The 15,282-nt window shown below is 38.8% G+C and overlaps 1 pseudogene; it reads right to left on the bottom strand.

The window, feature by feature from the left end:
- Positions 1 to 819: 819 nt before the first annotated feature.
- On the bottom strand, positions 820 to 3,129 carry LOC146327283 (uncharacterized; annotated as a pseudogene).
- Between the last annotated feature and the right edge of the window lie 12,153 nt (positions 3,130 to 15,282).

A 15,282-nucleotide genomic window follows, 5' to 3' on the forward strand; every position in this document is an offset into this window, starting at 1 on the left:
TATGTGGCTTACCTGAAATTAAGGGATTAGAGATCTTTGATTAGCCAGCACGGCATTGATGTCTGGTCAAATGTAGGACGTGAAAGCCAGAGATGACCAGCAGCCCAGTTGTTGCAGAGAAGAGGGAGAAATACCTTGATTTGCTGCAGAGGTAGCAGCTCCTATTCTAAAGGAATGACCTGAATAATGTTGAGGAGGCAGATTGCATTTAACAAGAACTTTCTTTAAATGATAGGTAAAGACTTTGACAAAGGTAAATTGCCTGGAGTGAGAAATAACAGAGAGTGAAGGCTAGTGGATGGTCTAGATTTTAAGTATTTCATCATGGATTTGAATGGGCAAAAAAAGGTGTCTGTGCGGGCCACAAACACAGTGCATGCACCACCACATTTAGAGTGTGTTTCAGAAATACTGCATCCAGAAGGGTGTCAATGTAAGAACAAAAAATGCCTTCTCTGAGAGCTAACAACATCGTATGCAAAATAGAGAGTGTGATAGGACGTCTGTGATTGGGAATGCTAGGAGAAACTTTGGAAATGCCTTTTAACAACATTTTAATCGCTGGGTTGGAAAACAGACTGGGAAAGGAAGGATCGTAGCAACTAATATTTAGGTTTGAAATGGCAAACGTCAAAGCAATAACAAATAAAGGCACAGACAGTATTTATGGAAACAGGTTTAAGAGGAGTGGAAACAGAGACACAAAACATGGCAAAGGTGCTCCAGGCCAAATCATATGTTTTGAGAGTGGAAGCAGCTAAACCCTTCCTCATATAAACCTTAGCAGACTCCAAATATTTATAAATCGGGGGGGGCGGTTTAGAAAAGAGCTAGATATTTGAGTGGGGGCACTTGAACTGGCACTTGGCTGGCATCTGGACAAAGTCGTCGGAAAATCTGAAAATTGAAACGGGAGAGAGCGTCAGCAATGATGTTAGAATGACCGGGCACGTGACGAGCAGTGATAATAAAGGTGTAGGTGATAGAAGACCACGTGATACTTCTCATGAAAGGCATGATCTCCTTAGAAGAGGAGCGCCCTTTGTTTATGATGCTGACAACTGCTTGATTGTCGCACAGCACAGAGATGCGTTTGCGCTTCCAGTGCGAGCCCCAAACCTGGCATGCCACTGCTATGGGATAAATCTCGTACAGCGCAGAGGAAGCATCGTGGCTGGTGAAGGAGGGAGGCCAGTGGCTTGCGAACCACTTTCCTTGAAAAAAAACCCCAAAACCTACCGATGGAGCCGCATCTGTGAAAAACATCAGAGAGTCAGATGAATGCACGAGCTCATCATAGAAAAAAGTAACGCCATTCCAGTGATTGAGCAGAAAAGACCAAAAACGCAAGTCTGAGCGGCAACCTTCATCTAACTTGAATCGTGCAGGTTTGGCACAGAGGACGCCGTGTCCAGGAGCTGAGAAATGAAGGAACGCCCCTGAGGAATGATGCGCATGGTGAAGTTGAGGTGGCCGAGGAGGGAGAGTATCCCTGTTTAACAAAATCCAGCAGAGAGCCTCAGACACTAGGTTAAATATGCTTGGGCTGCTTCTGCAGCCGAAGGGGAGACGCACGGCAAAATAATATTTGGAATCCCATTTGATGCCAAAGAGATTCCACTGGGACGGATGAATGGGGACTATTTTAAACGCGTCAGTAATATCTGCTTTAGAAAGCCAAGCACCTTGCCCCGACAACTCAATTAATTTGACGGCATTATCGACTGTGGCGTAGTGAAGAGAGAATGGCTCGGATGGGATCAGGCTGTTGACGCTAGCGACGGGGCCGAAGCGAGGTGCGGACAGGTCAAAAATTAATCTTTTCTTCCCTGAGTATTTCCTCGTGGCTTCGCCAACAGGGCTTGTTCGAAATATGGTGAAAGGGGAGGACTGAGAAGGGCCGATAACGTAGCCTTTGTTAACCTCTTTATCTAACAACTGAGAAACTACCCCTGGTTCTTTAACTGCTGACTGGAGATTCTTTGCCACATAAGTAACTGAGGGAGGAGAGAGGACTCCGGTCCGAAACCCTTGGGAAAGGCCTGTGAGAAGGTGATTCACAAACACAGAATCAGGGTGAGAAAACAGTTCTGCTGCTAATGCGTGAACATTTATTGGAGTAGATGGATGGGTGCTTAGAATGTCTTTGAACCACATTGATTGTCTGGTCGGGGAGGGTTCCGTAGAGCAGGGAAGCACGTTGGGCAGACGGACCGCGGGTGCGCATCTCTGCACCTACTGCAGATGTGAAGAAAGTAACAATTGGGGAAGGAACATACGTTTTCATTGAAATTGTTACAGATGGGGATATTGTTAACGTGCAGCACATGACGACCTTTACTGTCAGTGGCAGGCTGCATCGGTTGCACAGGAGGCACATAGGAGGTTCGAAATGGCGCAGTGGGGCACAGGGACACAGTGTGACCAGAAAGTCCGCAGGAATTGCAGGAAATAACTGAAGAGCCTCCAGCGATCATAACCAGAATTTCAGAGTCTAAAACGGACCAGTCTAGGCGTAGATTGAACTGAGTGATATAAAGCGCAGCTTTACTAGCAAAGGCTTTGTGATAAGCGTAGAAAATGTTCTTCCCATACCTGAGATGGAGGTGGCCAATTAAGGCCAAATATGCATCGAGTTCCTGCCTCCTCTCTGGGTAGACTGCACAGATAACATCACGATAAATGCCAAAGGAGGCTAAAAATTGCCCGATGGATAAATCTTTGTTTAGCCAGGGATCAGCAGACTTAAACACGCCTCCCGTAGCAATGGTTTTATCGCACTCGGGGGATGGCAAAATAAGGCTGACTAAATTAACGTCTTTGCCCTGAAGAATTTTTGATCTTATACGCTGAGATATATTAGCTGCTTGAGAGAGCCAACTGGGACAGCTGAGTCTTGGTCGGGGAACGAGTTTTCGGAAGAATTACAACACACTTGTTCAGCCAACTCACAAAGTTGGGAGACAGGAAGGCCCGGTGCAGGATAAATGCCATGATCGCGAAGCTGAGACAGGAGGAGCGCAGTCTCATCTGGAGGAAAACTGCCTCGAGACAGGCGAATGCTCCTGCGCCGGCCATCAGAAGATAATAAGGGAAATACACCGGAGCTAGGCCCCTCGAGGGGATCATGGTCGTGGTCTGACATCGTCTTGAGGAGCAACAAACAGCAGCAAACGGTGAGTAAGACATAAGCCATTCGCGCGATTGACTGAATGACAACTGATGGAGCAAAGACAGAGACGATTTAAATTTTTGGCAGCAGCAAAGTGACTGGCTATCGCAGCCGTGGCAATATCTGATTGGATAGTAAAGACGAAGGTGAACACCCACAAACAGCTGATTAGAAGGAATAGGAGGAAAGAGACGGAGTAAAGGAAAGTTATGAATGAAGGCAGCGTAATAGAAGGTCTTCCTGATTGAACTTACGCTGAGCTTCATTTCTGATAGGTGAGAAATTAACTGTCTAGATTCTGAATATTGGTGTTTTTATGAAAACTAATGGCGAATTGAAAATGTGTTCCCAAAATTTTTGGATTTGAGAAGCTCCACAAGTGGCAGCGGCCAGTCTGCTCACAGAGTGCTCTTCTCCCACAGGCACACAGAGCGCTGCAGGCAACACAGCAGACAGCTTTAGCAACATTTCTATCTACTCTATTGGATTTATTCAGTTTGGTTAAGCACTGCTTTAGAGACCCTTTTTTAGATACCATCTCAAAAAGTGATCAACTGGCAAAAACTGAGTGGATGGCCCAGTTTATCTACAGTACAGCTTATCTGGATCAAACAGTCGCCTTTCACCTACATTTTAGTAGCCAATCAGGTTCTCTGATCACAAATGGGCCAATGAAAACAAAGACATACAACTGAAAAAAAAAAAAAAACACTTGCAGCTACTCACATTTGGAATGAGAATGTGTAAGTGTATTCATGAATATTTATAATATATTTTGACATTGTTTTGTCTGGTGGAGCCATTTATTGAACAAGGAGAATTCAGCTTGGACTTAAAATGAGAAAAAAATGGCCAAACAAACAGAAAAAAAAACATCCTTTGAATTATTAATTATTAATCAATTGGTAGTGGTAGAGAGGTGACTGTGACATCAACAAGTAAAAATAACAAATAATCTGAGTAATTTTTGAGATAAATACTTTGTACTTTTACTTATGTGTATTTCTAAGACCAGTACTTGTACTTGTAATTGAGTAATAATTGAGTAATGGTAACAGTACTTGTACTTCAGTCCTCTTTCCACCACTGTCAAATAATCACAACTGTGACCAAAGAAGAGTTGGAGTTTATAATGTAACATTGATCAGGCATGACTTTAAAGTGATTAGAATACTCTGATGATTCTATGTGTCTGGTTGGTTTATGACAATATTGAATGTTAGACTATAATAAACACACCTCCTCTTCTGTTTCTCAACAAAGTATTCTTTATACCTCTTTAAATAAAACATAATACACAAACAATTTTTGCCATTTCCCTCTTTTATTTAATCTGCCTTAAATAAATACTGTAAAATCATATATTGAGTGAAAGACGTAATGTTGATTTACATTTGTAGAAACAATAAAAGTAGCTTGGACCCAGCACTGTTGAATATGAAAACACTCTTTTATGATAGTAATGTGATGCAGAGAAATCATATTGCTTGAGTATAGTTCAGTGTCAACAGTCTGCTGGTAAGGCACACTCAGTCGTTCATTTAGTAGGCTGTATGCAGTATGCACTGATTGAGTATGTAATGGGAAGTATGTTAGTATATGATTCCCAACACAGTGAGACAAAACCAAAAGGAGGTACCATGACATTAGGAAACCAAGAAAATCAATCATGTTGCTTCTTTCTTGTAATCTTAGTCTTCTGCTTGGTGCCTCTGCTCCTCTTTTCCCATTTTTTTCTCTCAGTCCTTTGTCTCCATTCTTTCAACAACACATCAATTTTCTGATTTTCTCTTCCTCCTCTCTCTGTGCCTTTTCATTCCCTCCTATCTCACGTCTCTTTCTCAGGTACTCCACCTCCATCACTGCCTCTGTGGCCGTGGCTACTCACTATACCTCGTACTGTTATTACCAGGGGATTTAGCTTTTGCGACCACTTATGAGTCAGCAGAGAGAGGAAGACAGAAACCAAAGGAGGTCATCGAACTACCCGAGCCTCCAGATGGAAGTTTTCTTGCTGCTTTGATCAGCCATTTGTCTTTGGAGTGATTCGTCTACAGTGTGGGTGTGAAAGCAATGTCAGCACTGAGTGATTAATGCTACAAAATGTTTTCCTAATGTGGCGAGGAACGGAGCTGGTGGGTAATTTAAAATATGTTTTCAGAATAGAAACAGGGCTGGTTAGATCCCAGAGCAAAAACAATAGTCATTTATTATACAGTGAGAATAAAAGCAGAAGAAACATTTAAAAGCAACAGCTTAAATAAATAATGTGCAATTAGAACAAGTTCAAATATTAAAAGCAAAAGCAAAAAACAACTTTGTCTCTTATAAATGAAACCCATACAAAACTCTGGTAGGAAATGTTAACTGGCAATGTTTTGTTATAATTCAGGGAGCAGATCCGAGGCCGACTCTGACTTTTTAAATAATTCACACACAAAAAACACTTTTTAAAGGTTTTGTTCTGCCAAGTAGTCTGAACTGCATATGTCACTTTGGTGCTGTAGTGCCGGGCCAGTCAATACCTGGCCCAGCACTACAGCATGTCTATTGTAAACACTTAATCACAGGTTAGTTAATGTTACTGAGTAAATATGTGCCAATTGTATCTGTAGATCAAAGCAAATCCGAAACACAGTCTCAGTGATGCTGTAAGCAAAGTTTTACTGTGAAAAAATCTGTCTCTACGATAAAACACCTGATTTTAGAGAGGAGTTTGGTTTAACGGTCTGCTCACTTGAAAGACTTCTGGGAGCAGGGGGGTTTTTAATGTTAATAATTCACATAAATTGAGCTGACCTACCATCTAATATTGAACCTTAAAAACAGCATAAAGTAACATAGGTAGTGGGGCTTAAACTGACCTGTTTTCAACTTCTTTTGAACCCCACCTCCCCACACAGATCTTTTAACTGAGAACCATCTCCAGGCTACCGTTTCCCATTTACAACTCTGAAATGCCTCTAACCTTTCCATGGTTTTGCCCGTACACGTCTCAGAACTTCTCACCCCTTACAGCACCATCAAACCGAGTGCATTTATAAAAGAAATGAGTGTTTCTGCTGCTGTGCCGCAACTGCCTGCCCTATCTTTCTATATTGAGTTTGCAGAAGAGGGGATGACAGGAGGTGTAACCAGAAAGCAGAGTGATCTTTTTCCCCTTGTTCAGAGAGAGAGAGGGAGAGAGAAGGAAAAAGAGAGAGAAAAAAAAGTGCATTGGAAAAATATTGCCCTACAAATTCTACTCATACAGACCTCAAAACTACAGTGAAAGGTTGCTGGTAAGTTAACATGCCTGTCAACATTATTTGTATTTTTGCTGAGAACCACGCATGTCACAAGGAAAAAAAAGTAGCATGGCTGCAGTTGTGTATGACACTTGTTCACACAGCCAGTGGCCCAGACAAAAGAGAGGACAGGCCAGATTTATCAGTGGTCTTTAGCCTGGTCTGAAAGTCTGTTAATGCCAGTACAAACTATGAGGCTAAGAAAGGCTAAGAACGTAGTTCACAGACTGCGTTGTGTTTCAGAGAACATACAGACCCAAGCAGTGCCAGGAGAGCTAAACACAGCAGAGACAAACAGAGCTCTGAGTATAAGTCGTGTCCAGCAGTCCAATAGCTGTACAAACAGAGTGTGGATCTTTAGTCTTTGTGATGGGACTCTGGGACTTTCCTGACTGAGTTTAAACTCAAAGTCTAAAAGTCTTAAAGGAGCAGACAAAACAATCTGAATATTCTTCAATAACAGTCACAAAAGCTGCTACTAAGAGTAAACCCACTGTGATGTCACCCACTGGTTTATGGATTACTGCTAAGAAGCCATGAGTTTGGAAATATTGTCATCACAAATTTGATTATTTGGAGTCGGAAGTGACCATATGCACATATGACCATATGTTGCAACTAAAACATATTTTTTTTTTGTATATTTTACTCTGAATGGGACCATAATGTACTACATAGATAGATAGATAGCTAGATAGATAGATAGATAGATAGATAGATAGATAGATAGATAGATAAAAGACTTCCATTTGCAAACCAGTGGAGTTGCCCACTGCTGGCCATTAGACAGAAAGCAGGTTTAATGCACTTCTTCATCACTACTTCACTTTTAGCCTTCAAATCAGCACTTTTTATAGTTAAGTTTACATAACAGCTCCTACAAGGGCAAATTATATGTGTTCAGACTGCAGGAGCAGCACAAAACACTAGTTAATGGAATATATCAGAATATAGGGGCTGTCAATCACTTACAATTGGCATATAGGCTAACACAACAAACCTTTGTAACACGATTGACAATGATTTAGTTGCTGTAGTGTTTGTGTTTTTGTGCATGGAGCACCCACACAGAAAAGAGTGAATTGCTTCAATTGAACTGAACTATAAATCAAGGTTTGAATCAATTGAATCAAAGTTATTTGTCTTGCAAAAACTGTTGTTTTGTATTCTGTTATAGCTGTGATTTTTTTAAAGAACAGAAATAGTTCTACAAACTGCAAGATGTACAATCTATCAGGAAATATGAAAAACATGATTTTGCACTCAATAAAGCAAAAGATGTTCTAAATAAATATATCAAAACGTTTATGTTCAACACAAACCGAACTAAAATGCGCAAAGTTTGCAAAGTCTGCAAATCTACAATGTAGACCAGTGTTGGTCAATGATACATTTAAAATTAACATGTTTAACATTAACATTACAACGTTACCTACTGAGAAAAATAAGTGGTTAGATCTACCTTTGAGTTCAGTAGTGTAATGAGTCAGCACTGGCCCCAGTGGAAAATTATCAAACCAGGTCCTGCCCATCACAATCAGACGTAATATATAATGTAATGTTAGTGAAGGAAAGATGTGAAAGAATGCAGCTTTAAAACAACCAACAACAGTGAAATGTACCGCCATGACATGTAGAGGGAGTCATAATAACAAGGCCAAGAAAGTGATGAACTAGTCTAGCTGACAAAATCTGGTGTTGGACCATAACAGATTAAAACATAACAACTGTCAGAGCATCCTCTAACTTTAACTAAAAATAACAATAAATGACAGCACACCTTTACAGGGATGAAAAATATATAATTTAACAAGTGATGGTGCACCTGCACACAGATGAAAACACAGTAGGTTGTAAGACGTGATGACATACCTTCACATTGACACTATTTATGGCTACATGTTGGCAACAGCAAATAAACAGAAAGCATAAGTGTGCAGGTGGATTTTTAGTCAAATATAATAATGAACAAGTTCCATGCAGGCACATTTTTGAACATAAAATTGCCCATTAATCCTGATTGAAACATAATGTAGAAACATGGCATAGATGTATGTGTCGACAAACTATAAGCTTGTATATGCAAAACTTGTTGTGTGTTATTGTGTTATGTATTTGATGAATGTCATGAAGTATGTGACATCATAAACTAAATGTTTCAACTGAATAAGTAATATAAATACCTTTCACATCCATAATCACATAGTAAGCAGCAACAGCACCACATTAAGGCCATTGATAGCCTTTTCAAATTATAATGGAAAGAAGGAATAAAAATGAGGGCTTGTCCCTGTATACTAAATTATTGAAGGCTCATGGGTACGGGCCCTAATGCAGCCACATTACCTGCATATGTGGTAGTTCCTCCTCTGTTTGAATTATCTGACTACCTGCAAGCTAACAAGTGCAAAGACAGCTCTTTATTAATGGTTATGCTTAATAACAAGTAAACATAAAATCAAGAGACCAGGGCTCAATGCATAGGCTAATAAAGATGAACACGTTTTTACAACATTTAATTAGAGCCTGAGCACTGAATGGTCCCACAGCCTAAACCCAACAGGAAGTCAGCTATTTTGAATGTTGTGGTCAATTTTGGCATTTTACTCCTCCTACAGAACTCATCACATTGACTTCAAAATCTGTGTGTGCCATCTAGACTAGTTTGTGATAAAAAGTTATTAAATGTTTTAGATACTGTTGAAGGGCGTTGCCATGGTATGAAATTTTGATTTCAATAAGTTTGGTATAAATGGTCCAATCTGCACCAGGTTTCTTTGATAAGAGTTCCAGCCTGAACACATCTACATGACAATGTTCACTCATAGTCATAGCGCCACCTGCTGCCAACAGGAAGTGGCATGTTTTAGGCTTTGACATGATCCTCCTAACAGGTTGACTATATCAAATTCAAATGTGGTCAGAAAAGCCTTTGGACATTGATAATGCTGTAGTTGACGATAGTGACGATTGATCAGATAGTGTTTGATGCAGGAAGTTCCTATAGCCTCTGTGTCCATAGTCCAATCTGCCCCAGATTTCACATGTTCGATCAGAGTCCAGGCCAGAAGACATCTACATGCCAATCAGGCACTTCAGTCAGAGTTGCCGCTCGCCCCGGCTTGTGCACAGGTGCAAGGGCCCATTCCATGCTGCTTGCTGCTTTAATTTATTTTGCACACACTGCTACGAAAACAGTAGAATTATTTGAAGTGTTTGGATGTAAGTAGAAACTGAGGGAAACTGACAGGTGCACCTGTGCAGCCTTTCAGTTGCTCATTTTCTGACAGCAAACTAGGCTCACAGTATTAACATTACAGCTGCTGCTATGTAAAAACCAGCCTCATACAGTCTACAGTACATCATCTTTCAACATACAACTATAATGAATCACTGAAAGGAGAAATCTCTAATATATTTACTGTAATAAATTATAAAATGAATACAAGAGATCAAGAAAATACTCGCTTCACTTGACATGACACCATGGTTTCCCCCCTTTGAAATTTCCATTCCGGCCTGGAATAACTGTTTTGAATGTCTGTTTAGATTAATGTTCAAAGTGGTGTCAGACGTAGTAGGAAGGTCACTAGTTTCAAACCCAGCTTAGAAAATCTGGATGCTGATAGAGCACACCCTTCTTCAGTTCCTTGTACAGAGACAGACTGTGGACAGATCTGAGAGCAAATACGCGGAACATAATGTGATGCAGCATAGTTTTATTTTCCTAAATAAATTTAAAAAGTATGAGAGATATAAGTTAGAGCACAAAAAGCAATTTAAAAGAACAGGAAGGCCATTATCCTTGAAACATAGTGTCATATATTGAAGCAGTGTTGATATAAACGCTACAAACTGCAGTTATTTGTTCATTTTACCGGTTTGTTTTTGCTCAGTTTTTCCTGAGAAACTAAACCAGCTTATATCTTTTTGTCTTCAGCCTTGAAGCACATTTTTACCCAGACTGGGTTTATATGATTACAGAAGTTTTTGCATAATTTATGTTCATTATGCTTCGGTTTTATAACAAAAACAACTAATGATGATAATCTTATTATTATACTGTGCACATTTTATCCCGTTTTTAATCCCTGCCAGCTGCACTGTTGTCTGTCTCCGTCCCATTAAACTGCTCGCTGTTCATCAGGGTTTTGTTTCTGTCCTGAGGGAGAGGCTGCCTCAACGTCTCCATGCATACAGAAGGCGCCCTCTCCTCACAGCGCCGCTGCCAGTTGGCCCGATCGATTGCATCACTTAACTCCTCTCCAAGGTGCCTTGAACTGGTGTCACCAGCCCGCCTGAGCTGCAAGCTACATTAACTAATAAACCGCCTTCTTTAGTGAGACACATGTCGGTGAAACATGACCTATGCAAAGGCGTCATAGCTCATACAGACAGAGAGGTGCATCAGTAAATGCTGTGCAGCCATGGCAACAAAACAGAGCCAAGTCTACACTCTGAAGACAGACAGTTCCTCTCACAGGGTCTCTGTGTGCTTATGCAGAATGAATTTCTACTGGATGATTAATAAAGACTATTGTCCCACAGTGCAACGTACAACCATTGATAGACAGGATTTCAGAAATACTGAGGACATGAGTTCTAGCAATGTGAGGGGGAGATGGCAGTATAAACCTGAGAAATTTTGAAGACTAGAGTATAAACCTATGTATTTTGAGTCGTAATAATCACTTAAGAAATAATATCAGTGCCAACACATAGATGCAAAAACTATGAAAACTGGACAAGAATCCAACATAGGATATGTCAAAAATATGGACAATTTTGAAATCACTCTTTTTCATTGAGTTCCTGATTGTATTGAAACAGAGTGTGTGCTGACCTCCACAGAGCCCGAATCAAAATTCTGCTAAGGGGTCCTCCTATAATTGACCAGAGAGCCATGTAAACCATTTGCCACACAGTCACACCTGACGCCTCAGAGCTCCCACTACAGTCCTCCCTCCTTTAAAACAGTTTGCTTCATCTGTCAGTCTACGGATCTACGGAACAGAATGAGGTACAAAAAACCCCCGGTATTTATTGTATAGAACATTTTGTGCAGAACCTTACGATAAGTGAATATTGACATTAAGAAATTTCAGAATATATAAAATGTAGAAAATACTAAAACATAACACTGAGCTTTGGCTCTGCTGCCTGGTAATTAGTCAGTTAATTGATCATCAGTCATTATCAGTCCATTAATTTCCATCTTGCATTAGTCCAGAATTGTAATCAGTGGTAGATAGTAACTAAGTACATTTACATCAAGTACTGTACTTATTATGTACTTTACTTGAGTTCCATTTTATGCAACTTCATGTTTCTACACTACATCCCAGAGGAAAATACTGCACTTTTTAATCAACAAAGGTAGACAATGTTTTCTGACTTTTTAGAGATACATGGTTGTCACAGGACAGTGATGCTACAGACATTTGATGGTCTTATAGACCATGATGCATTGCTGTAGATGAAACTAGCCAACAGTGGCCTATAAAGATGTTAAACGCAGCAGCAAACAGCAGGAACATCAATGCAATAATATGAATCCAAAAACATCAGACATAATAACACCGACAAGGACATTTTACTGCAACATGAATACTTTTACTTTAAGTACATTTATCTAATTATATTTCCATACTTTTACTTCAATAAGGTTTTGTGAATGCAGGACTTTTACTTGTAGTAAAGTATTTTTACAGTGTGATATTAGTACTTTAGCTTCAGTAAAGGAACTGAATACTTGTGACACTCCTGGTCACATCATGTCCATATATTGTGTGTGAGTATTTATATGAACGCACGTTCACAGGTGACATGGTTATCTTTTCTGAGCTACAGATTATAAACACTGCTGCATGTTGACACCCATCAAACATGATAAATAGTTGTATTTCATTCTCACTTCTGTGAGACAGAAAGTCACAGAGGAGCCCTGGATGTGTCTGTAAGCAGGACACAGACAGACAGACTGCAGCACAGCTAGCATCAGACAGACAGACAGACAGAGGGAGGAGCATCAACTTAACATTACTGTGAATGAATGATGTCAAACCTGGAGAGGAGGAAACACAAGTTCATCTGATTACTGTTTACTCTGTTCACTCTCAGTGTGTTATTTTCTCTTTAGTTCTGCTTCGTCCTCTTGTCAAAGTTGTAAACATTCACACCTGCTTTATAGGGGACCTTGCGTACCTCATGTGGCCCTACGTAACTTGTGTAGTGTATAAATAGGGCTGACCAGCTCTGTAGGAAATTACTTTCAGTGTCAAATAAGAGCAGTATATTTCAGATTTTGCCCTAAATTACCTCAAGTGTTCCAACACTCATCAATCAAGTTCATGCAAACCATAAACCATAATCACAGCATAACAGTGAAATATTAGCATGTAAAATGTCTTGTTTTGTCTTAAAATCTCTTTAAATTAAATATATACCAATACAACAAATGATATGTAACAAGTTACACACATAGAGCTGTCCAGCTTTGCTGGCAAGATGTAAATATATATCAGAAATACTACAAAAAGGAATCACACCAGATCCTTGAATTTCCATACTGGGGGATGTAGAAGAGCTTAAAGCGTTAATAATGATGAAAGGAAATTCATACTAAAAGCAACCATCAGCAATAATGGAGAGAATTATTATCATACTGCACCCCAGAAATAATCTTGTATAATGTCAGAGGGCAACCTGTGAAATTCAACAAGGTATGGGGCAAACTTATTAACAATATACAAAATATAGAGGGGCAGCTATCCTTATAGACAAATGTATATATTAGTGTATTTAGGGATCCACTGACCATCATGTTTTTCTCTTTTATCAGGACAAATGCTTGAACCTTTTTATCTACAAAGTCTGTATTGGAATTTAACCGATCAAAAATGTATTCATGAATATTTAATCAATAGTTATAGCGGTAATAGCACCTCATTTGACATTGTTTTGTCTTGCGAAGCTATTTGTTGAATAAGGAAAATTAAAATTACACCTAAAATCCTCCTTTGATCTGATTCCTGATTTCAATCAGCATTTTTCCAGTTTTACACTTTTTTAATGAAGCTCTTTATGGCCACTTAACATGTGAGAAGTTGGGGTTCTTTTCTTTAAACTGTAATATGTAATATTTACACGTTAAAATATCAAAAACACTGGACATACCATTATATATTTTGTTGACTTGTGTACTAACATTATTCCAAATGTTTCCAAGTGTTCAAACCCACAGAGATCTGTCATTTATTCAAGGTAACAATGAATTTCCTGCTAGCCATTGCTAGCTTGTTACAAGTCACTGTAGGCTAACATCTGGGAAAACACAGGATAAATTACACACATCAGAGAGTGAGGAAGGAAGTCTGACAATGTGACTGAACACAACGTGGATTAAACTTTAATATTACTTCATCCATGAACATGATTTCTGCCAGAGTCATGTCAGATTTCATCAGCTATGGTTGTTGTTTAAATGTGAGGATGACAACTCCCATAATCCCACACTACTTCATGGTGCCTGTAGCTGAGTACAGCGGGTCATGTCCTCTGTTCTCTGGGTCTTTTATTATTCATTGATATATATATTGAGTAAAATGTTAAATGTAAATAAAAAATTGAAAAAGTTCTTTGTTAATGTTGTCATGTATGTCTTTTGGGGGTCATCGTGCTGCTAAAGTCGGAAACTGAAACTGTCGGTTTATTTAAATCAGGTCTTAAAACATTACTGTTTACTGCAGCCTACCAGTGAAGTGGATACGTTACATATTTTTAGGATAATCTGTAGCTATTGTTTTTATATTTGTCTGCTGTCGCTTTTGTTTTATGTTTGCTTCTTTCTTTAAATGCATTTCTGTAATGTTTTAAACTATTTATTGTCCTGCTTTTAGCTTTTGTTTTTAATTATCTCAAATGCAATTTAAATGTTCTTTTATTGTTTCTAATTTAATGCATTTTCAAGTTCTGTAAAGCACCTTGAATTGCCTTGTGTATGAATGGTGCTATATAAATAAAATTGCCTTGCCTTGCCTTGCCTAAAGATTTTGGAATGACAAGAATTACATTTGCAGTATTTTACCTCTCACTTTAAAGGGCACACTGTATTATTTAATTTAAAAACATGTCAGGCCTACTTATCTTTTCAACTATTTTATGCAGCCTCCTTGATTGGACCACAGAGTGTGGATATGTTTAAAAAAACTTTAAAAAAAAACACCTTTTTAGCCTTGCTTTTATCTAATGTGGCAAAAATTTACTTGGACTTTACTGTTCAAATGCAAATCGAAGTGCTTCATTTAACAAGAGATAAAATGTTGTATCACTTGTGCTATATAAATACAATTTAATTTACTGTTTTATTGAATCTGTGGAACATGATAGTATTTATTTTTTATGTATTATTATTTATTTATTTTATTCATTATTATTATTATTATTTTTACAAAGAAATAAGATAAGAGTCAAACTGCAATTTTCCAAGTCAAACACATCTTCCTCCTTTGAATAGAAGACAGTATTTTGTTGAGTGTAGAAACCAACAAAGTCTCTGTCTGACTTCCCCTTCCTAAATGATTCTTGTACTTTTACTCTCAAAATGCATTCAAATGCATACATTTTACTGTAGTCTGTAGCAGGGACTCATGAGCTCAGTATTTCTATAATCCTACAGGTCTATTAGCAAATTTATACATTGTGTGTTTAAACGAAAGAAGGGGTTTATATTATTATTCAGAAATCATGCATTCTTAAATATTTCTGTATTGCTCCAAACATTTTCTGGGTTTTGAGCTTTTAAAAAGGATGCTTTGCAGTACT

Source organism: Lutjanus erythropterus, chromosome 5 (assembly GCF_056507025.1).
Source record: "Lutjanus erythropterus isolate fLutEry1 chromosome 5, fLutEry1.hap2, whole genome shotgun sequence".
Classification (NCBI taxonomy): domain Eukaryota; kingdom Metazoa; phylum Chordata; class Actinopteri; order Lutjaniformes; family Lutjanidae; genus Lutjanus; species Lutjanus erythropterus.